The sequence below is a fragment of the Branchiostoma floridae genome, chromosome 4, assembly GCF_000003815.2.
Source record: "Branchiostoma floridae strain S238N-H82 chromosome 4, Bfl_VNyyK, whole genome shotgun sequence".
Taxonomy (NCBI): Eukaryota; Metazoa; Chordata; class Leptocardii; order Amphioxiformes; family Branchiostomatidae; genus Branchiostoma; species Branchiostoma floridae.
This window is the reverse complement of record NC_049982.1, coordinates 13,800,765-13,825,143: the sequence shown is the minus strand read 5'-3', so window position 1 is coordinate 13,825,143 and position 24,379 is coordinate 13,800,765. Positions and strand designations below refer to the sequence as shown.

The following is a 24,379-nucleotide window of genomic DNA, read 5'->3' as shown; positions in this document are numbered from 1 at the left end:
AAGACTTATGCCTGAAGTGCCTCATAAATGGGGCTGCCAGCTTTATGCACAATCTGCAATGACATCTCTCACAACCATGTTGAGGCCGACCCTACGATCAAACTCCAGTCCACAAATTCACAGAGTTTCATCCATATGGCCGGTAGCAGGGTTTATATATTCTGAAGTAAAAACATATTTTTTATGATAAACGTGTTGGTACCAAAATACATGATGATTTTGTGGTTGGTACTTGCCCCAAATGGTCATGAAATTTCTTTTAGATAATTTGGTGAGCCAAAGAAGCAAGCAATTGTACTGGTGTGGTCTTGCCACAAAAAAGCTATGTTCCACTCTGCTCAAAACTTCCTTCACCATGTCAGGAGCTAGAGTTATTCCCAGACTTTAATCGAAAGCAGTTCACCAAGTGTTCACCAAGGAAATTATCAAGAGATATGTTAGGCCACAATCTATCACAAATGTCAGAACCTTCATTCCCTTCATTCCCCATCCTATCTGGAGTATTACTTCATGGCTAAGCTCGGCCAGTCATCCATCAGCGGATGTACCTATGCGATAAGCTATCAGTCATCGCTGGTGACTTGAAGATCTGTAGGTCACCTGTCCCAGGCTGAAATCTACTCATTCATCACTGCTAGTGGGGCAAGGTTTTCTCCAGTGATGAAACATTTCACAAGGAAAGCTAAGGGACATGCTTGCTCTAAAAGCTGTGGCTTACAGATAACTCTGATAAGTGTTCATTGGCCTCTTGATACTTGATGATTGAATGTGCACAGTTAAAAGACACCCAGAGGACTTGTGTGCAGGTGACACTACATGATCTTGTTTTTTTTGTGTGTGTTTTTTTAAGTTGTACTTTGAACTTGGATAAGCCTACCTATAAAATTATGGCAAAGTTACTAGTTAAACTTTTTTCCAGGAGATATCAAAGTTGTGTTGCTTGAACCACATGTCAGCTTGAAGCCTGATACTTGTAAGCCACTTAGGGCAATGGTAATCAGAAATTATATGGAAGATGAGGGTCTATCAGATGGAATTGTACTAGTCTGTGTAACACAAACTCCGCTGTCCAGGGCTCTAACTGGCCCCTCCCCGCGGAGTTTGTGCTCCACTAGCTATAACCTGGGGGAACTGTTGTAGAAAATACCAACACCAATGGCAAGCCAGGATTTTGGTCAAGCCCCCATTACCGTGGAAACCAGTATATTAGCATGTCTCCACCACCCAGACGGTGGGCGGGCTAGTTGCCTCTCCCATTGTCTGTGCCGGGCTGTAGTTCTCTGTGTGAAGGACCCATGGGAGCAGAGGCATGTTTGTGTTTAATAGGAAAACAACGTCTTGTGCCAGTTGTGGGGATTTCAAGAAACTTGAAGGAATCTTGGAGCGCAGACTTTCCTGGAACTATTATTTTGCCTGGTGGTGAGATTTTATGTGGCCAGCAACGAAAGCTAATTGGCATAAAGTACATTTTTTAAAATCTATATAGGCAGAGAACTGCAGAAAAACAGTTGGTTCACAAAAATGTGCCATGTTGTTGCGACAGTTGAAGCCTGTCAACCTCCTTGGTCAAACTTCTCAGAACCATGATATGTCCCTCCTATAATGATTGGCACATCAAAAGTTTAATATGCCACAGGCACATCTACCTAAATGAATGCTATTCTATGTATTGAAGGGTAATTTTCACATTAGTTCTTCGGTGTAGCGGTTGTTAAAAAAAGACATCATTCCATAATAGTAGAACTCTGTTCCCACCATCAGTACAAGTGGCACAGATCAGAGAGATCAACTACAGATAAGAGGTGTGATGCTGTCAATCACCACATAGCAACCCACCCCAGTCCATAGCAACCAAAAGCCAGGCTCTGGTGGGCTCCCCGCAATTACATACATTATCCATATATGGAAAACCCAGTTCCCTTGACTAAGGGCTATTCTCTATCAAGCTGATAGTGGGCCGGCGGATGTTTGGCGGGCTGCTATAAGCGAGATTTAATCAGGCTAGAATTGTACATTCAATAAAATATTCCTGGATTGTCAGCTTGATTATAAACTTATTGTGCCTTTAACACATTTTTCTTTCCTGACCTGTTTACATATATTTTGAAATTAAGGTAGTTACAGTCAGAGATCAATCTTTAATTGATAAGCACTGTTACTGTGATTGGGATCAGGACAATTAACCCCTTTACCAACTCAGGCCAGTTGACTCGGCCCAGAACCTTTGTGAACCCTTATTTTAGCTTGGTCAACTTGGAAATTGTTAGGGTTACAGTTATTGTTAGGGTTAGGTTACGGGTTAGGGTTAGGGTTAGGGACCTTATGATATTTATCAGGAGGGCTGTTGCACTGGAGGGGAAGGCCATTGAAATCTTTTTGGCTTGGGGGGAGGGCCTTCTGAAAAAATTTGAGCAGGGGAGAGGGCCATGGTAGAAAAGAATGCCCATCGTAGAAAAGTTCTGGCTATTTTGTAAAAAAAAATGTCTATATACTTCAGCTTAGTCTACCAGCAAAATTTGCCCTGAGATGCAGGAAATGGCATTTCAGAGGTTAAGATTTCAAAATTTTCCTGGGGGAACCTGCCCCCTGTTGCATCTTCAAATTCGGAAGTCCACATGTTACATGTTTGTATACATGTCATCAAACTGAAAAATCAGCTGTCCATGGTCTAAAACTTTAGGAGACTAATTTAACATTAAAGGGAGATAGACAAATGAAAAGACTTTTTTGGGGAGGGCCATGGAAAAATTTTGGGGGGCGTGGGGAGGGCCATGGAAAAAATATTGGACAGAGGGAAGGGCCATGGAATTTTTTTTTTACATGACCCTCTTTGCATCAGCCCTCCCCCAGTTAATAACGTACAGTGCTTTAGGATGTTTGGGTGAGTGGACCAGGGTGTTGGGCAGTCTCATTTAAATCCAACATCCCAGCGAGCAATACTAGAGTTGTTTACAGGTCATCAGTTTGCACTGAGTTACCATAAATTGAGCATGCCGTTACCACACAGCTGTTGCTCGGTTTCCTTTCAATGTGGGGATGAACCTGTTGTCTGATTTTATTGATATTTGTCTATCGTTAACCATGAAAGCTGTCAACCAAAGCGGGACACAAAAATATAATTTGTCACTTTCAATGTCATCAGTTATTTAGTATCTATAGTATAGGACTATAAATACTGGTGATGTTGCTTTTCAAACATAGGGATAAAACTAGTGTTAACAAAATCTGTTTTTCCTCTTTGTTAGTGATAATTCATTATTTTTTAGTGCCATGCCAAGTCTTGGGTAGTTTCTTAGATTACCTGATTTCATTTTCCAGGCTGCCAGCCTAGTCAGGCTGATCTGTTTAGGTTAGCAATCTATTCAACAAGGTGTTGTTGCGTCACATGTTTTTTTTTTATCTAAGGCAAGCTGCTATTCCTGTGAAATAGCGTAAAACATGTCTAGGCCTAGACATGCAATCAATAAGATAAGCAGTACAAGTGGCCCTTGAGACATCTTATCATATTTCCTAAAATAACTGGGATGGTAAACAATTATGTAATCAGACACCTCCCAACAAAATATTATAACAGCAAATGGTTTTTTGAATATAAGAAAAAAATGTAATAAAAACCACATACAAATGAAGTTTTTGTTTGGTTATTAATACTTCAATTTAGTCAAGGCATGTATAGCAGTATTCATCTGTGAACTACCAAGAAAGTATCTATGATGTTACTAGTACAGAAACTGTAACACCGTATATAACACAAAATATCTGTAGGGTTCAGTGGCTTGGTAAATCTTAAGAATTTCTAGTGGATGAGGACCTGGGTTGTATCTGCAGGTGACAACTTTGGCAGAGGATGTTATAGGGGCTTTGGGACAACCTGAAAGTATGACATCTCCATCAATAAAATCTAAGAATTTCCTTGTGGCATTCAGGGCTCCAACTTTGTTATGTCGATCGATTTGCTTCCAAACCCAAGTTTTAACTTTTCTCATTTTTATAGAGTTTAAGATTCTCTGAAACCCTCTCTATACCTTTGTGGTAGCACCAAAGAAGGTAGCTACAATGTTAGTTGGGGTTGCAGAGGCATTTTGGTGCTAAACTACACCTTCTGGAAGTTCTAGTAGGTAAGTGCATGATGCTATAATATTGACTTATGTCGTTATGAGCATGTATACATACTGCTGTCTACATGTGTCTAGTGTTTTATAACTCTTAATGTACCTGTATGACATTCAATTATACAAGCCTACGACCTGTACAGTAGTGGGTTTCAGGTGGCATTTAAGCATACACTGTGCCTTTGCTCTGATCTTTACACTAAATTACAGTTGGTATCGCTACAAACACCTGGTACAGGTGGTATTTGAGGACTCCCTAGAAAGGCCAGTCTATGACTCCATGGCACCTCTGTACTTTAGCAGTTAATGTTGAAGTTCCGCTGTCTCAACTGTGAACACTCTGACCTATGGTATTTACAGACCCCTCTCATAAGCAAACCCTTGTAGCCTTAAGTAAACTGCACCCACCATGGTGCTTGTGATAATGCCTTGTGTACACCTACATACCTGGCAGCTACAGGGAGAACCTTTTCCTCATGGTTCATGCACCGAATCTGCAGAAACCTTTGAGGGATGGTCGGATCTTCTGACAGTTTTTATGGCTCTGCCTGGAGGGAAAAGTAGGCATGTGTACGAACAGGTGTACCTGAGTTGGTGTTACAGGATTTGGAGAGGCCCACAACAAAGTAGTAATAGGATTTATATTGTGAGGCTTGTGGCCTTATGCGATTTGTAAGGAAAACAAGCAATGAAAGCCATCCATGCTGATGTACTTTTCAGTGGTTTATCTGCAAAAAAAGCAAAGTTGCAACCAAATGTTTGTTTCAAAAATAGATCATATGTTTTAGTTTAAAAAAATCCTATCTATTATATTGCTTTGAAAAGAAATCATTGCCTACCATATGAAGAAGACCTCACTCACTCACTCACTCACTCACTCACTCACTCACTCACTCACTCACTCACTCACTCACTCACTCACTCACTCACTCACTCACTCACTCACTCACTCACTCACTCACCTTGACCAATAGATTTGTCTTCCCCTCTGCCATACATATAGATAATCTGACATTTTCGTACCCTAAAGGTGGACTGCCTAAAAGTCAAATGCCAGTAACTCAAACGTCTGATTGGCTGAAATGCTGATGGCATCAGTTTTGAGTTTGAGTTTAGCCAGACCCATCAACATTTTGGCACCACGTCGGTTTGTATCAATTATGCAAACAATAAAAAGTGTATACCTCTTCTTGCTAGTAAAATGTTTCAACATCTGTTCATGCAATTGTCTACATAATATTAAGACATTAAACATACGAATGGTCTCTGCATGACATCAGCTAAATTGAAAACCCCTTATGTCATGATTCTCATGAATGCATGCTTGGCCATTGATCTTTCCTTGCTATGGTTGAATTAAAAAATCATGTTATTTTTGAATATGACGTGCTCAGACAGTATTACCTGAAGCATGCATATTGCATAGATAGTCTGTACTGTTTTTTGTCACCGTCTGTTAATCATAGAATAACAGATAGTTTAAGATACATCATGACAGATGTTACCGAGTTTGACATAAAAGAAAAATCTGCACTAGAAAATGTTTTTCAAACACAGTCTGCACTTGGTATGTTCAGAAAGCCACCTGTGCATGTACCTGAACGCCTGAAGTGTGCACCTGGTCAAAATTTACTCTGCGGACCTTGTAGCCTTCAGGGCAGCTTCAATGCAGTAGATCCTCCTTAATTAATCTTCTCATTAAGTACTACGAAATGTATGGAGTAGCTTAAATAAAAAAATGCCAAGTTTATCAATGGCCTTGTTTGACAGGAAAATATGAGAAAATGATCACCTCACTGGCTAATAAACACAGCCATTAACCATATCATCAAATGGTGTTTTGTACCTCTAGCAACTTTTGTTATGGTGATATTGCTAGCCAAAGTCCACATCGAACATGAAGTTACACATATTAATTTTGAAGTAGTCATGTTTCCATCAGCAAGTGGTGTGCATTTCATGTTGTCATGGTTACTGTGTGTTATTGTTGGTGTTGAATTTTATATATTTGATTTATATCTGCTCAGGCTGGGATAAATCTCAGTAAAGGCCTTGGTTTGCTTCAGTCTATGTCCATGCAGCCTTCTCATTCACAACTGAGCATCAGATAGCTTTGAAATCCAATATGACTTTCTTTCTGCCCTTTTGATGGACATGTTTGAATAAGCTATCCCTGTTGAGAGTTTTGATTAGTTGTATCCATCAAGTGATGGTGGTAAAACTACCCAGCAAAAATATGGCCTTTTTCCTATTCTAAATATATGCTTCTTACAATCTTACGTCAAAGTATGTCACATCATTTTATCCCTTCTTGTTATTTGTTAAGTGTACGCAACTGAGACATTGGTGCAATTTTCTACCTAGACCACCACACACACTGGTAAGCATGTGAACTAACTTCGCTGTGAGTAAAGATCATGGGTAAATATTTGTCAGGCTAACCTGATAACTCCGTGCCTACCGACTGAGTTATGCTGATGGGGAGAAAAGAAACCATTTATTCTTGTAATCTGCTTGATGTCTGAATTAGTACATTAGCAGTGTGACACCACAGAGGCTGAAGTGCTATTAGCTCAGTGGACAAAACCTGAAAGGCTGGTAAGTTTCACTCAATTGCTGATAAGTTATGTTATTAGTATAAAGCAAAGTCACTTCAGGTAAAGAACTCTTATCACAAACAGTATACAGGCTTGAATTGGACTGTAGTGGACATCATTTATTTGTTATTCATCGTTGAAAATAGCTCTACATTTTAAAGACTCAAATGGCGCACAGTACAAGACAACCTAAGAATCACAGTGGCTGTACTAGTACTTAAGGTATGGGAGATTAGAAGGTACGTTATATAAACTTTATAGTAAAACCTAACATGAATAAAAGAACATTGAAACATAGTCTTGGCATACTTGTATTTTGTAATTTGCCTGGAAATTGCTACATACAAAAATGTATAAAAGATTCATTCAGGGTTGGTTCTTAGTAATATATGCTAGTAGGAATTCTGTACATGTGCTTCTTAGTTATCAGTAAAATTGCATTAAGAGCTTTTTGGTCTGTACCTACACAGATTGAACTGAAGTTTCTTCCAGCAAAATTAAATTTTCTGGGCATGGTAGGTTTACCATAATGCATTCATGCTGCTCCAGGTTTTATGGCTCCTTTCAAGACCAATTACCAGGAGAAGAAGCATGATTATGGGGGGAATTTACTGCAAACTGCTTCCTATCTGATCATTACTGTTGAGGTAAAGGCACTTTTGTCACATACAATGCGATGAAGGCTTGCCATAAGTCAATGCTACAGATTGAAGCAGCCAGCCACGTCAATGCCGGAGCTAATTGACTGCATCGTCCTACTGTCAATTACAGGATGTGTAAAAAACATTGGAAATTTTGACCATGGTAAATACATGTAATTGGTTCTTTGAATTCTTCTCCAAAAGAAGTACTACTACTTAACTTAGGCCTACTGCCCATCCATGGGCATAGGCCACAGATTACCATCCTCCATCTTTGGCGGTCTTTTAACCTTCTCCACTAGTTGGTCCCATGTGTAGCCTGACGCCCACACATCCGCCTCAAGGATGTGTCTCTTTTTTTGTCTCTCCATGCTCTTTTATGTAAGATGTAGGCAGCCTTTTTTTATTTCCCGTAAGTCGTAGGAAAACCATCTGATCTATGTAATTCATAGCGAGGCAACCAAATCTAGCATAATTGCCTTCCTTGATTTAGCACAATACTTAGGGGGTTCTTCTGAATTCAGCGTAAATCGTTGTCGGGACCCTCCATGCAGACCCTCCTCTTCCGCTTCCCCAGGGAGGTTCCTAGATGCAGGCCTACGAAGAAGGGTGTGACCACCCCATTGATCCCTGTGCTGTCTGTCCAGTAAAAGAGGTAGAAAAAAGCAATAAAACAAATGAATGACTTAGTAGGGAAAAAAAATCAATTCTACCATTTTTAGTTATTGCATCATTAGCAACCATGCTAGGTTACTGGTATCATAAAGAATTGTCTCAGTTTAGAAAGTTTTATTTTCTAGGAGTGTTTCAGTATAAACCTGTAATGAGGATTCATGGTCAGTAAGAAGGTCAACATTTGAAAGTCAGACTGTTTTATATGAATAAATTTAAGAATAGTATTGCACATTGCGTGCACATGCTGTTTGCTGCCTATTGGGAGAAATATGATGCATGATACAGTCAGGTCAAGCTAATAGCTTTTCCCTCTCCAATGCCCTACACGCTACAAGGTCATGACCTACCGGAAGGCTACAAAAGTGCAGTTTTATACTGTATTGGCGCCATGTATTCTGAAAGTAAATATGCCATAAGAAGTAAGTGTTCAGCAATGTTTCATGTCCAACATATATGGCTGTATGACAATGAGTGCGCTGATGTTTTCTGTAAATGTTTGGAATTTGAACAGAACAGGAGGAACTTGAGTATCTGTTCAGTTGGTATCATTTTCATGTCTCCTGTGGTATCTTTTGCCCCAGTCTTGCCACAATCAAGGAGCCAGCTGTGCTACAAAGAAAAGACTTTAGAATTAAGCAACTTGCTCAGAGGAAAGTTTTCCAAGTTCCAACTTATTTGCCTTGAGTGCAGCTTCCATTTCTGGAGTGGTTGAGCATCAAGTCCAGGTAAATGCAAACAAGCTAAAGACTGGCTATTGTTATTGCCAGTCTTGGTCTCTGGATGGAGGTGACCATGAGACAGCTTAAACCAGAAATCGACTGGAATATCCTGTCAGGAAGATTTTTCACTGTACGTGTTAACCTATTGTTCCTGCTGGTTCTGCAGACATCTCTTAACTTGTAATTTGAATGATGCTAGCCGTGCTACTAGTAGAGTACATCTCAGAAAATGTGATCAGATGTGCAAAGTTTGCCTATCTAACAATGAACTTCGTACTCCTGGCTGGCATCTGTGACTAACTGTTGCAGTTGTCTAGAACAAATACCTCCTGAGGAGCCGCGGCATGACCCACTTTCCACAATGATATAATACTACAGTTACCACCATGGTTCCTGAGGCACTAGTATTTTCTATAGATATATTCCTGGAGACTAACATCTCTGTGGGATACATTCCTGTGGGCATATTCCTGAACAATTCTGAAAATACTTGTAGACTGCACACAGTACCATTAGGCCTCCCCCTGAGGTATTGCCAAAAATTATGTCATGTTTCATATGCTCATGAATAAATGTTATCTATAGTCATTATGAAGTCTTATGCATAATCATGGATAGCAGAGACAGTCTTATGCTTGATGATGATCTTACATATTATTGTCTATGATTATACATTATTACAGAATAATCTCCAGGGAGCCTCCAGTATTTGCTCTGTATTGTCTACCTCACACTCACGAATTACTCATGATGGGGAACTAAAGTGGAATTTTGAAATCATACTGTATGCTATTTTTCTTTTAAATATATCTGCAATAAAATGTTTTAGCAATAACCTTGCCTGTACTTTGCCTTATTTTTTTTTAGCAAATGGCACAGCCATCCAGAACCATTCTGGAAAATGTAATGGGCTTCTCTGCAAAAAGCATTTTGTCATGTGGCATTACTCTTTAAACATGCCTGTAGGGTTGCAATAAATTTGAACACTGGCTACTGGAACTTGAGTAATTGCCAAAGCTTGTCTATGTATGGATCAATTAGCAGGAAGGAGACATTATGTGGGTTTTGAAATTTAAGTAACTTGCTTTCAAATAATTTACCTGCAGCTTCAGTGATATCGAGGTTGAGTTCAGTGACTCAAATAACTGTTATCATATTAGCAGAGTCAAGAATTATTCCCCCTTGGCAATGCACCTTCCTCACCAACGGCTATGATAGATCAAAAACGAGGTCAATGAGGCAGACAAAAGACTGTCCACCATGATTGGCAGTTCAACCAATGATAGCATGGCAATGAGGAAATCGACCATTAAGAGAATGGCTGCATGTCCGTCAAATATTTGTATTTTAATGTTTTTTATTTTGCACCTCTTTAAGGGACTATGGGATCAGTCCTACTCTAAATTGCTACATTATTCTGTGCATAACAGTAGTTATAATATTTATTAATTTTTTTAATTATTTGTTTAAGGTGTATCGCATATTGCAAAGGCTGTACAGTCTATTGAGGGTCTTAGACGAGACCAGACAACATTTTTGACAAGAATATGCTAGATATAAAAGAAACTGAGATTGAATCTTTTGCAACCTGGAGTCCACTCTCTATTATCTACATTTGATTTCACTTTGGAGTGTAACCTTGACAGGGTGCATGGGTTTAGTCACTGCCAAAATGGCAGATAAAAAAAACGTAAATGGCTATTGCAGTCCCTGGTATCAAATCCTATTAAATATAATGCTCCCATAATAAAATATGACGTCAACTGAATCATAAGCCAACTTTGAATTGAACTTGAAGGTTGATAATAAATCCAGTGCATGTGCAGCAAGATGGTTTGTACTTGATGGTAGTGGAGGCAAAAGGGGTAAATCTTCTTTTTCAAAGACAAATAGAATTGGATACAAGTCAAGTAATTGGATACAAAAATTGATGATGATTATGGGTTGGATACAAATCATACAATGTACAAGTTGTATTGGTAAAATCACTGCTTGAACAGTATTTGTAAGATGGAATCTGTAATTTTACATATCTCATGAAGAATGTGTGTGTTATCGTTGAATCTTCCTTTCTTTTGCACAGTTGCAACAGCTGCCATTTCATTCCCCCTAATGCACATGTATCCACACTGGGGAAATCATGCTGGGCCCCAAAACCCCCTGGAGACCTCCCTACATCTTATCTCCAGGTTTTTCTGCCTCCTTGCCATGAAAAATGTAGGAAGTAGTGAGCTCTTATTGTGGGCCTAGCTGGCCTCAAGTTTTCCATGGAGGTAGTTGAGTCAGTCTTGGTAAAAAGATTTAATTTTACTCTGTGACCGGAGAGTATCCTCCATCGACAGAGTATTGTGATTGGTGGATGTGATGAGTATTCGCATCTGTATCTCTATGTCCCGTTTGCCGCATTCTTATGTAGTTTGGTGTGTCGTCTGCATTTAGTTGCGCATTGATGCACATTTGGTGGTAGCTGTTGTTATATCCAATGTAATAATTTCAGGTTCAAAATGCCAGGGTTTCAAAATATTGTGGTTTGAAACCACCTTTTGTCGACTTGATATCCCTCAATACCCTGTTTTAAAAGCAACAGATGTAAGTTACCCTGCAGATAAAGGTGTAGGGGCATTACAAACTGCATCTTTTTGAATATCACTCATATCCAATGTCATAAATGCTGTTCAGTCTCCAGTGCAGAAGGGGACAATGATCAAATCAGAACTTAAGAATAAAACATGGCCTAATTTTGAAGACCGAAGCAGCATACAGGCCACTGAGCTGCATGGACCAGGCAGGCTATCAATATGAGACCTGGCATGTCAGCCCTTATATAGGAATGAACTATGATTCAATAAGAGCATTTGAATAATACATACAACAGCAATGGAGACTGGTACAGACTTTGTAACACTGAGTTCCATGGTTCAAATAGCCAGTATTACTATGTATCTCATCACACTGACTTTACCCAAAAGGCATGGTGTGCAACCTTCACCTTTGCCTTCATGATGTTATGTAACATTGACTTTCTGAATATAGCCACTATAACCTTTAAACTTAATATAACAACCTGGCATAGGTGGCTGGCTCCATTGAACATGTGAAATGGTAGGTCAGTTTATTGAAGATTTTGAATAGAAACTTCAAAGGATCCATCTATGGAAAAGTTGGAGCAAGGACGTTATATACCTTGGTTGGTAATAGTTGATATTTGTGCTTTCAAAAATTTGTTACAGTATTGATTTATCGGCTTCCGTCCATTTTGAAGAGACAATTGGATTTGGTATTAGAAAATTAATATATATTCAGTATTTATGAACTTCAAAAATTTGTTTTCATCGTCAATAAAGCATGGTTATCAAGGCCTTCTTAACAATGTCATAGACCCTGGAAATAACTGATGATGCATTTAGATTTAGCAGATATCTTTTTTCAGATTTTTCCCTATTTTGGTTAGTTGTGGCACCATGAGAGTACTTGCTATCGCTGCTGGATCAGTACCTACCCTAGCTAGACAACAGCATACTGAAAATGCATTTAAGTTCGCGGGGATTTACTTTCGCGGTAGCAGGAAAAAGGAGTGTTTGTGGCGGTTTTAAGTTCGCCAAGTAGCGCCATAGACTGTAGTCAAAAACTATAGTGGAAAAATGTTCGCGGTGGTTTTAAGTTTGCGGTGAAGTTGCCACCGCAAAAACCGTGAACATAAAACCCCTGTGAATAGTTTTTGCATTCACAATACCATGGAAAAATACAGCTATCCTCTTACAATTCCACAAAATCTACATGTAAGAATACGATACATGTCCCATCGTATTTTTTCAATTCCAGCCCACGATGGCACATTAAAAAACCTAGATTTGGTTTTAAAAAACCTAGATTTGGAGATGTCTCCACATTAAGGGCTGTTTGGTGCCACAGTTATTTGGTTACAAATTTATATATATTCTTTTATATAATTGAATATTTCCAAAGTTATTTTGGCCTGCGAGCTGTAAAGCTACCTGGATGTGTTCTCTTCAGCAGTGCCAACATAACAAATATATCCTGGTTGCAGCAATAAGAGGATAGTATCAGTCCTGAGGGTAAGTCACGGAACATAATCTCGGTTGCTAGGAGATGACTTGGTGACAGACGACACTGCCCTTTTATTTCGGGTTCCCTGTATACTTATATCCCACCTATCTGACTTGGAAAATAGCCATTGAAAATTGGTTTGTGAAGGATTTCTCTGGAAAGGTCACCGTAAGTGGGTTATGACTGAGGTAATGCCAGATTTCGATTGAAAGTCCACTTCATGAGCTCTACTCACAGATGTGCACAATCTTGGTCAAAGCCTGCTGAAGGTTTTGGACTAGATGCAGGTATGCAATTTCTCCACTACAGTATACCAAGATGTTGGCCTGCAGATTCCATGCATACTTCATACTCCAATCCCCACCAGGACCCCTGCCTCAGGCACGCTTGGAGAGGTAGTGATCCAAGATACGGATCTGTCTTCCGAAATTTCACGTTTCTGTGATCAATCAATATCATGTTGAGCTGTTAGGTAATGGGAGGCCCTGCCTTGGAGGAATTGCATAGTGTTCTGGAAGAAAATAGGTCAAACTGCTTTCAGTTTAAGATTTGTGTATTATATCTAGATGATACAAAATATTTTACAGATGTGAAATTCTTTCTAATATATTATGATGCACATAGTATTACATGTTTGAATGTAGAAAAAAAAGATTTTATAGTTCAGTGAGCAGGAAAAAAGAATATCCCCTGCTCATTGTTCAGTCTTTCATAATACTATGAAGACATGTCAAAGAAGGAAAATGGCCATTATTATTAGATTTCATCTACTAGTAGTATTCTACAATAGAAAGTAACGATTTAAGATACAATAAGATGCAGAGCTAAGGTAATGATTCCTTTGATTGATTTGGTAGAGGGGGCTATTACATACCCCTACCAATTGCAAGGTATGCATTGAAATATTGAATTGAGCAATATCGGCACATGCTGAGCCTCTGAAAAATGTAGCACAGATAGTGTGGATAATTGGATCTGGACATGGGGTCACACTAAGGGGCCCAGGACAGGGATGGTGGTTCTGTTGGCATCGATGTCACTTTACTATCTTTAGTTGTTGTTTCTATATGAAGTTAAAATTGTGTTCTCGTAGTTGAGATATAACCAAGGTTACCTGAAAGTCAGGTCATGACCCTGGGCAGTATACTGCCTTGCAGAATTAAAGATGAAATAAATATCTGTGACATTTAACGCTAGTTCACCTTTATCCGTGGGGTGACTTTTATTCGTTGTCTTTAAAAACAGCACATTTAGGAGTATTAAGTCTGCTGGCAGTGGTTTCAAATTTGCAATATTTTCAAAATGTTCCGATTTGAAACCACCATCCGTCGACTTCATATCCCTAAATACATTTTTTCTCACAAACAACGAATATAGGTTACCCTCGGATAAAGGTGAATCAGCGTTATAGCTGAACTTAAAGCTAATCCTTGTTGTGTTTAAAATAATATTTCAGTATATCAAGTATTCCAGCATTTCAAGTTTTGAAGTGATGGGCTTTGAGGCATCAATGATTTAGTAGTAATCAGAGGTTTACACAAAAGTAATGTTACTGTATTTGTTAATCCTATTTGGATAAGACTATGGCTGTTGCACAGAAGTACAGATGAACATTTTTCAATACACCATAAATGTATTTACATAATTCACCCTGTTTTGTTCTTGTGTATAGTATAACTTTCAACTCTGCATTTTTACACAATTTCACATGTATGTACAAAACTTTCCATGGTACTAGTATGTTAATCTGCAGTATCACATTCATCTGCAAGAGGGCATTCATGTGGTACTTCCAAGTAACAAATATCACTATCAATATGTAAAAATTGTACAGTGAGCAAATGTTCTTAACTGCACATTGTTCCCATATCCTAGAAGTAAATGAATATTTACAAAGTCAAAGGTAATCAGGTTACTTCACTTTCTAGGTGGAAACAAATTATGCATTCCTTGGACATTTCTCTTTTCTGTTGTATGTATGCATGTGTATGTATGTGTATGTGTGTGTGTGATTGTGTGCATGGTTTTGCTGTGATGAGGCTTAATCCAAGATAATCATGCTCCTTTCTGTTTTGTTGTACCATCTTAAGGACCTGTGTTTGAATGATGGCATGTTATCAGACCCCCACTTGCCCTTCCCCTTCACCCCTTAGACTTTTTATTTACTGCTGTGCAAGCTGTACTGCAAAATTGATGGAGGCAGTGTTCCTGCCTGACTTCACGCAGTAATTTCTATTAATCACGGGTGTAGCCTGGGGCCCCACAGTTCTTTGAGGGATATTTCCCCACTTTTCATGTCAGTTAAACTACCCAAGGGGTCCCCATGTTTTTGCTAGAGCTTGAAAGCTTGCTTGAGCTTGAGTCTTACTTCTGAGATCCTTCAAATTCAGTTTCTTCTGTCGTCATGAAAGATGCAAAAGAAGTAGATTTAAAGGAAACGCACAGTTACGGTAGGCATGACTTGCCATACATTATTGATGGCTACAATCGATTTGGGTGGATTTCAAGGCCACATGATGATCTACCTCTCCAACAATAAGATGAGATGTGGAAAAATGGGAAAATGTCAGTTGTTAGTGTGGTGTCATATTTCCCTCAGGTGCAAGGTGGTCACCTTGGGCAAGGTTATGTCATACTTGGGAAGATTAAACAGCATGAAGGATGTCACAGAAAATGGGAAAGTTTTACTTTTTCAATAACGACATACTTCTAGTATTTGATCACAGCTATCTGGGGGGGGGGGTGTTACAAGACGTGAGCTTAATGCAAGCTGTGCACTAGATTAGACGATGGAACAAGTTAAGGAGACCCAGTTGGAAATCATTACAAGGGTATACTATGCAAATGTGATTAAGGCAGAAATGTTGGATCAGTTACAAATCTATGGGGGTATATGAAACATCAGAATCACTTTTAGCACAATGGTTTTATGAGATAATGATTTAAACAATTCAGCACATCTACTCAGCATTGAATGCACTGTGCTTTGTTCACAGCATTTCTTATGAAGTAGGTGTAACTTTATGTTACCCTATATTTTAAGGATGCTGTGAGCAACTGCAGAGGATAATAGACTTGTAATTAATGAGCTGCAGTTTAACAGTGAAAGAGCAGTGAAAATCAGTGCCACATCTGATTCAGTACTCTTGGTTGTTATGTCCATGGTGCTGAATACTAGATTGCTGTGTTAGAAAGCCTTCTTTTGCCACAGCAGCAGTGGCCATCATTCCTTTCTATAGCATTGTACTCAGTTATTTGAATCACAACAGATTGCATTTTCAGAATACTCCAGAACTACATTCACCACCCTGAGTGTGGTTGTGAAAGTTGTAAGGAGTGCCACAGTCATGTTCATGGTACTAAAAGCCTGCAGGGACTGTCATTATCTTGTTCATGGTTCTGAAATCTTTGCGAGAACTGCCCTTGCCTTGTCCTTGGTGCTGAAGTGCATGTGATTATATTTCATGCAGCTTTCAGGACATCAGTGACCCTTTCTGTTTATCACACATTTCCACAGCAAAGATAACCTGAAAACCATTTGTAACATTATATCTATAGGCAGCACCTGGTTGTTTCTTTTTTATTTACCAAGAGAACACTACCAAGGGCAATGATAGGACAATGTTTTCCTAAGTGAAGTTTGGAAAGTTAATGCAGATTTCTGAATTCACCTCAAGTGGAATTCAAGTGAAATACCACTTCTATTCCAAAAGTGGGTGTTGTGACTTTTGGACTAAAATATACCAAATCTGTTAATTCAGCTTGTCTGTTGTTGATGTTTTCCTTTTTTCATCTTACATTGCAACCCTTATGCTTGTCATTGTGTATTGAACACTGTTGAGATAACTTCATGTGTTTCTTCTACTGATAACCTAAGTCTCATTTCACTGTGACCTGTGTTGGTAGAGTGAAGTTTCACATGACTGCATTACCACGGTTTGGTTGAGATAATTGTTGAACTTGACCGGGGTGCTGGCAATGGTGCTGTCAGTGCTCCAGTTGTGTCTATAATGATTTGCTGTGCATCAGGGAAATCAGTTACCCTCCGTGGTGTCACGTTATATTTGGTGTCATGCCTATCTGCCTGGAGCCAAGAAGACTCCAATGGTAATAAATGAATTCTTATTATAATTGTCGACTCTTGAAAAAATGTCTTGGCATGTTGAATAGCATGAATATTTTGAAAGATGTTTTCAGAAGACTTTTTGAATACCTCAAGGTTTCCTTTTATGATTGTTCAACTTTACTAAGCTGAACTAAAATTTAACTCAACTCAACTTTAACTTAAGATAACTTAAAGATGCTTACACAAACATTTTACTGCAACAACATGCAAGTAAACGGAACAGTATTGGTTCCTTTCTAATGCATTTATGAATCACTGATTCTATCTCTTACAGCTGTATGCAGGTCACATCCAGTCAGTTAAATCAATACTAATCTACTCCTAGTTGATGGGGCACATGATACATCCTATTAAGGCAGCATCTACTGCAATGGAAGAGGCAAACGGGACCTGTGAGGGAAAACGCAGTCATTGTAAGGGTACAAATTAGGATAGCAGTGACTAATGATGAGTCTTAAATCTATAGAATGGACTCAGACATTTGTGCAATGGAAATGTACTGGGTGATAAGTTGATAACACTTGACACTGTAATTTAGGGATAACAAGTCCATGGACGATAGTTTCAAACCTCAATCTTCTTGATATCAAATTGCAGTATTTGCACTTCGAAACCACAATCCGTTGACTTCATATCCCTAAGTACCCTTCTTAGAAATAATGGATGTAGGTTACCCTGTGGATAAAGGTTTACTAGCATAAATGTCTCCACATATTAAGTCTTGATGATTCTGTTAAATTTAGCTTTCTGTGCTTAATCGATTAGCAATAATGTAAGCACCATGGTTGCTGTCCTTAACTACCTGTGTGTGTATCCAAGGGTATGGGAGGCAGGTGCAATGTTACTTGCATTGTCTACTTATTCATTTATTGAGCTTTTCCACAACAGTGCATATTACATGATTAATTATTGCTGTTGCAGAATTGTTTTTTATTTCAGCTTAATCAGAAAGTATCAAATGATTAATCTGAATTCTGACTGCAGCAAAATTCTCTATTGGTCCACTGGAGAATTATGTCCACTGTGCTGTGTTTTTCTTTTCTACAAATATGTCCCAGGAGTATTGATGATGTACGACAAGCTCAGATGACTTCCCTGGTGGAAGCCATCAGGCACACACTGCTGACAAGATACCATCTTGTTTTGATGAATGTCTTGGTGAATGTTATGATGTAGACATTATTTTATAGCAGGAGACAGTCCGAGTGTGTTTCAAACAAGGAAATGGAGTAAACGGGATTAAGTTGAAAAAGACATTAAGTTGTTTGTATTTTTATCTAAATCTTTGGATACTCTCCACCCAGGAAGGGACTCCATAGGTTGGAAGTGCAACAATGAATCATTTTGGCTCATATTTTATTCAGACTACTCTAGGTGAGGTTATGTATATTGGCAGCTTAAGATTTAGATGAAAGATAATTACATTTCTTGTTGTAGTTTCACAACTACTGACTGTGCTTTGTAGTTAGGGTCACAGATCTATTTTAAGAGCATTAAAATCTGATTAGTGCACTCATCTGTGAGGCCTTTTTGATTGTACAGAGGTGACAGTAAGTTGATAGTAATCAAAGCATTGGTGGGTCCTTGTGATGTTTTCTTTTAATTTGTTGCCACAAATAGAAATGTTGTGTAGATGAGAAAGATCCTTGTCTACTTGGTACTGGTTAGCATTTCATCTGTATTTATTTGATAAGATTGATAAACCTTTGTTCGATTCTAGTTACACAAGGATTTGATATCTTGGTTTTTGAAATAATTCTGTCACTTATTGCACAAATCCGTGTGACAAGTGTCTGATTTTTTTGTATTTACCAAAAAAAATTGAAAGTAGAAATTATGATGCAATTTTTTCTCTCAGCATCTGATGCACTTATCCTAAAAGTGTGTGAATGCTTCATCTGCAGAATAAGTAACCAGCAATAAAAAATCTTACTCTATCATTTACAATCTCCAGACTTTTTTCCAGAGAAACATGGAATCCATTCTTTGGTACGTTTTGTGTCCATGGTATCAAATCCATATAGCTTGAATTACTAATGAAGTCTGTATCAATAATGTAGTGAGCACTGGCAGGCTTTGTCTGTGGCACAATTGTGACGAGTTAGCTAGGCTAGGTTGTGATATTGTTGTATTCAACATCTTACGTCATCTCTGTTTTATTACCAACATTTCCAATGAGACATCTTCTACAAAAGATTTGTTCAGTCATTCAGTTGGTATTTGTATAGAATGCCTTCCGTATTTCTATGCAAGAAGTACAATACCAGTAGTCTACAATGCAGACAAAATAAAAGTCCCTTGAGAAAACTGGCTTTTATCTGGTGGAATTTCAGTGCCAACAGAGCCCACATAAATCATGTAATGATGTAGCAACTGTCAGACTGATTGAAGATGTAGCATCTAACAACATTATGCATGGTCCCAGAGGTTTTAATTGCTTTGAGAAAGAACTATAGGTAGTATCGATTGTTCTCTATTGATCTGGTGGCCAGGTAGGACCAGCCCAGTGGAAGTGTTGGTGGGGCTGGGGCAGTACTGGTGTTGCTTTGCTGCAGTCAGCCACAAGAACCCTTCAAGATGTTCTGCTCCTTGTTCGATAACTTTATCTAGTGGGTCGTGGTGACTTGAGACAAGAGGAAGCTACTGAGACCAGGAATCTTCCTTTTGTCACCAAGAAGGTAAGAGGATGGCCCGCGTGCAGTAGCTTCTGTCGAGCAAGGCTTGGCGGGAAAGGCCAGATTTTTTACCAAATTTGTCAATCATCATGTTCTTGGTACTTGTAGTTAAAGCTACCTTAGGATGAAAGTTCTGTTAATGATCAGAACATTATGACTATAGTGCCCACATTTAGTCAGGTATTTCCTATTGTTGCACACATTCAAAACCATGGCTGTTTGTGTTGTGTATTGCTGTATTCATTCTGAAGTCATGGCTGTAAAGATAGCAGTATAGATGCAGACTGCGCAATCAATACCTAATACATTTTGATGTAGTGCCTTGTTTTATGTGCCAAGAAACTTAAAGACTGCATCCCATCACTCACAGATAGGAGATGACCCTTATGTTTTCAAGTCAAGCAGCATACGACCCATCTTGGGCCTGTCCAATTCAGATGGGTTACATAATGGGTATTTTCAACACATCAAAGTGTAAAGGAGAATTGCAATGGTGCTTTATGTCAGGAGAAAAGGTGATGTTATGCCCATCTGTGCAACAGATCTTGCAGATACCATTTTTGCAAGGATTATTGCTCCTCCAGACCACACCCACAAAAGAATTGATTGACACCTTCTGTTGGAGAAAGAACTGGCGATGATTAGCCTTCTGTGCTCAGTAGCTGCAAAACTGGTATTGACCGGCTGGCATTGATCAAAAGCCCCTCAGCTTGTGGGCCCCTGCAGACCTTTCATACCAACTTCCCTGTTAAATTACAATGCACGCATTACCCCTTGCAATTGATTTCCATTGTCTGGTTTTACACAACAGTTTCTGATTAAAGAATTTTTACTTTAAAATCCCTAGCCCAGGAATTCAAATTCAGCAACTGCTTACGTTGAAGTGCATACTAATAGGATAGTGTAATGCAATATGATAAAATAAGTTTGATGTCTGGCATGGAAGACTTATTGCATATTGATTTCTAGTGGGACAAAGTGACACAGGACGTAGATTACAGTGTGATGTGATAGCAGGCCAGATTTTTCTTCCGCACCGAATTGATCCAGATTGCATGAAAAAAATCATAGTTGCAAACCTCATTTTTGGCTTACCTGCAAACTTTAGTTTTCCAGGTAACTATGGCAAAAATGTAGTAGTTATTATTCAAGCTGCCTGTCTAAAAAATCCATTTAAGTTATCATGGCCATTGGCACTGCAGCAAATGTTGAGTACACTATTTTCTTATGCCTGATACTAGTATTCTTGATAGGTCCTTTAGATATTGTTGTTAGAAGCAAGCCATTGAGCTGTTGATAGAATAATGAAACAATTGAAATTATCTTATTTGAATACTTAATGAGATTTAGTTAAATGATATGACAGGGACTTCATATTCACAGCAAATGCATTAGGTTGATAATATTCATGACATGATGCAATGTGAATTTACATAGTATGCAACATGATTTAGGAATTATTCAATGATGTTGAATTGTGCAGAAATCTTCCAGTCAAATAACATTTTACATTTATTTTCACCACATGATGTGTAATGATCATGTCACATGGGTGTGTTGTGAAGCATTAAATTATACCTTAAATTTCATCTGTCCAATTTTTTGGTACATAGGATTATGTTTCATGCTGAATATCAAATTGTGTTTTTGAGTACAGAACACAGATTGGTAAAATGACCTCATCTTCAGGTGTTTTTAGAAAGAAAATATATGTGCCATAAGCAATATTTCTTGTTGAATTTCTAATCTATTTTATCAGCAGAAATTGGTTCGCGATTTTCAACGTTGGCTATGTTCACTTGTGCTGGGAAAGGGAGTTTGCCAAGGCAGGGAATTTGCTGCGGAAGAGAGTTAGCCGTGATAGCGAGTCTTTGCCTCAGCAAACTCCCTTTCTGGCACAAGCAAACATAGCCAAAGTTGAAAATCACGAACAACGCCTCCCCCCCCCCCCCCCAAAAAACAGCCAAATTCCGAAGAATACAACGGAGTCTATGAAGACAGCACCTGAATCCAGGGCTCTTTGATATGTATTGTGATGCCAAACTTTACACTGTAGGTAGAAAAAGTTTTCAAAACCACCCATAGGTTACTATCAACTCTGAATAATAAGAGCCATTACAAAAGAATGCAATTGCCTGTGATGCTATTCCTGATGCACACATGAGGCTGGCTGACTGTCTAGATCTGAATCTGTACGAATAAGGTGTCATCATGAATACAACATGAATCCTTTGAAGTGAGCACAACTTTGAGCTTGAGTCTGCCCACTTTCTACATTTGGCAGTCTTCCCATTTCAGATTAGGACCCACCAAAGAGAGAGACAGAGTAAAAAAGCATACCAATTTGTAGCCAACTTTCTCCCCCTGGAAGAGATGATGGTCGTTTTATCTTGGATTTACTTTAGCCATAGCCACCGGGAGCTGATAATAAAAAGATTTGCTAGATTCATTGGATGCTTTCAAATGCAGTCACCCATCTTATTACTTGGGCGGGCAGACATTAAGACTACTGCAAATGGACCTGGAGGACGACAAGAAAGTTCCTTTCATGCCAGACTGTTTGACTGACTGTTCCTTGAAGTGATGGAGCTGACTGATTCTTACTTTACATCCCGGTGGCATTCAGATACCCTCAATAATTGGAGATGATACCCCATACTTCACGACACAGGATGTACATATATCTTCCATGAGAATCTAATCTTGTCACAGATATCACAGGGTATTTCCATTTCCAGTGAACAAGTGTAGATTACAAATGTGCAGCAATGTAGTACATCATGGAAGATAGTGTAATGGAGGGCAAGCTCGGTTCTTAGAAAATGGATGGAAAAGCTAACCAAAAAGCAGCCAAACAGTTTTCTCAATACCTATGTAAAAAAAGTGTGGTTGTGCTAAGTTCTTTTGAGCTTCTTTCATGACTTACCACTTAGATCTTTTCTGAATTCTATAACTACATGTGTCACCTGACTCTGAAGTTGAGGTTGGATATTTTGTGCCCTGTCTCTGATAGCTTTTATGAAAATATCGACCTCCATTAGCACTCAACACCATTATAGAATGTAGTTAACCTAACGCTCTGCTTAGTCTCCTCGTTTTACTTTCGATCTTCAATCAACTCTAACCCCACAACCTATTGACCAGAGCCAGGTAGAATAAAATGTCATGTAGTTGGCCCATGACTCTGTTAGGAATCTCTCCCTGTGGTGCTGTTCCAGTGGCTGAACAGGTCATATACAGTATAAGATTTTGTGCCAGATTGCTTGATCCTTGCTGAGGCTATAAGCTAGAGAACACTGTTGCAAGGTACTTGGTTCAGCCATATTGAACTGTGAAAAAAATGGTTATAGCTCAACTCCATGGACATTACCAGAGAGAATATTACTGGTCCTTCCATGCATTTTCTAATGCAAAAGCATAGGGTATAGTATAACACAAGGAAGATATAGATGATATGGTAGCAGTCTGAACAAAATTAGGAGAACACCAATGAAATATTTGGAGATGATGTTGGCTGTAAGTAGCAGGTCTTTTTTCCAGTTATTTCATTTATTCCTCAAATGTCCTCTGGTCAGAAGTGGGAATATTCAAGTGATAGTTGAAATAGTGGAATGATAACATTGCTGCAGTTTCCTTATATTGGATAATTTTCGAATTCACCTAGTGTAATAGTCCTATTTAAAAGCAGATTACCCAAGATGTGTACAGCTGGGTACATACTAGGAAGGCGTTACTGGATTTAAGAATTATCACTTTTTGATGCAAACTCTTTAAGGTATTTTTCTAGGGCATGCAAAATCATTAATTTGCTTTTATATAGTATTTGGCGTACCATATATACTTCCTGTGTTCTAGGCAGAAAGTTCTACATGGAGACTAACTTTTGGCAAATCGTAGGCTTAACTGTTTTAAAAAAGAAAGCTGATTTGCAGTACAGCATTTTTAATCGTTCACTGGGCCTACAATAAAATCCCAAGTAGAAGAAATACGAGCAGTTAAATAGGAAATAAATGGCACTTTAGCTGCCTATCTCTCTGTAGGAAATTGATGGTTACTTTAGCTGCCTATCTCCCTGTCACAGGATGCACCTGCCAGTGTTGTGCTGATTGCATGAGGTACCACCTCAATCACACTCGCTGACATTCAGTTGCAGCGCCATTAGAACCATTGATAACTGAGAGCAGAAGAGAACATGTCTCAGACGTCCCCGGAAAGGATGCGCCTGAGTAATAATTCAAACAGTGCAAAGCTTTAAGTCTTTTGTTATAAACTTGAGACAGGCTTTGGCAGTCGTATTGACCAACATTTTGCTGTGAAAGGATTGCTTCCACACAGGGACGTGACTAGAATGACTTGTTAAGAATATGAGACGTCTTGCTCTTGTCTTGCAACCGGCTGTAACTGATTTTGGACAGAGATAAAACTATTCAACAACTACGGCTCTTCAACCTCATATCTTTGCCTAATGATGATGATAATGATAATTCATACGTATTACAAAATTAATGTTTCTCAGTTGATATGAAAAATATTTTCTAATGACTTAGGTCCTCATTTGCATTTATGGATATCTATTGATATACCTCTCTTTCTCAGTTGTCACAGGTTTGAGGGTCCTATCATAGAATGCAGCGGATTCATGAAAGTTCCTCATTTTGATGCATGTTAGATTAGTTTTATTTGCATTATAAATATCAAATTATTCAAACCATCATTTAATACATCTACGAACCAAATATCATGATGATCTGTCTACCCCCTTTTTG

The 24,379-nt window shown here is 38.7% G+C and overlaps 1 protein-coding gene across 1 annotated transcript in view; it reads left to right on the top strand.

The window, feature by feature from the left end:
• Positions 1–19,412: 19,412 nt before the first annotated feature.
• LOC118413110 (complexin-2-like) overlaps positions 19,413–24,379 on the top strand; it is a gene marked incomplete in the record, with an annotated part of 49,981 nt that continues 45,014 nt past the window's right edge. The window contains 1 exon segment of the mRNA XM_035816281.1: positions 19,413–19,616.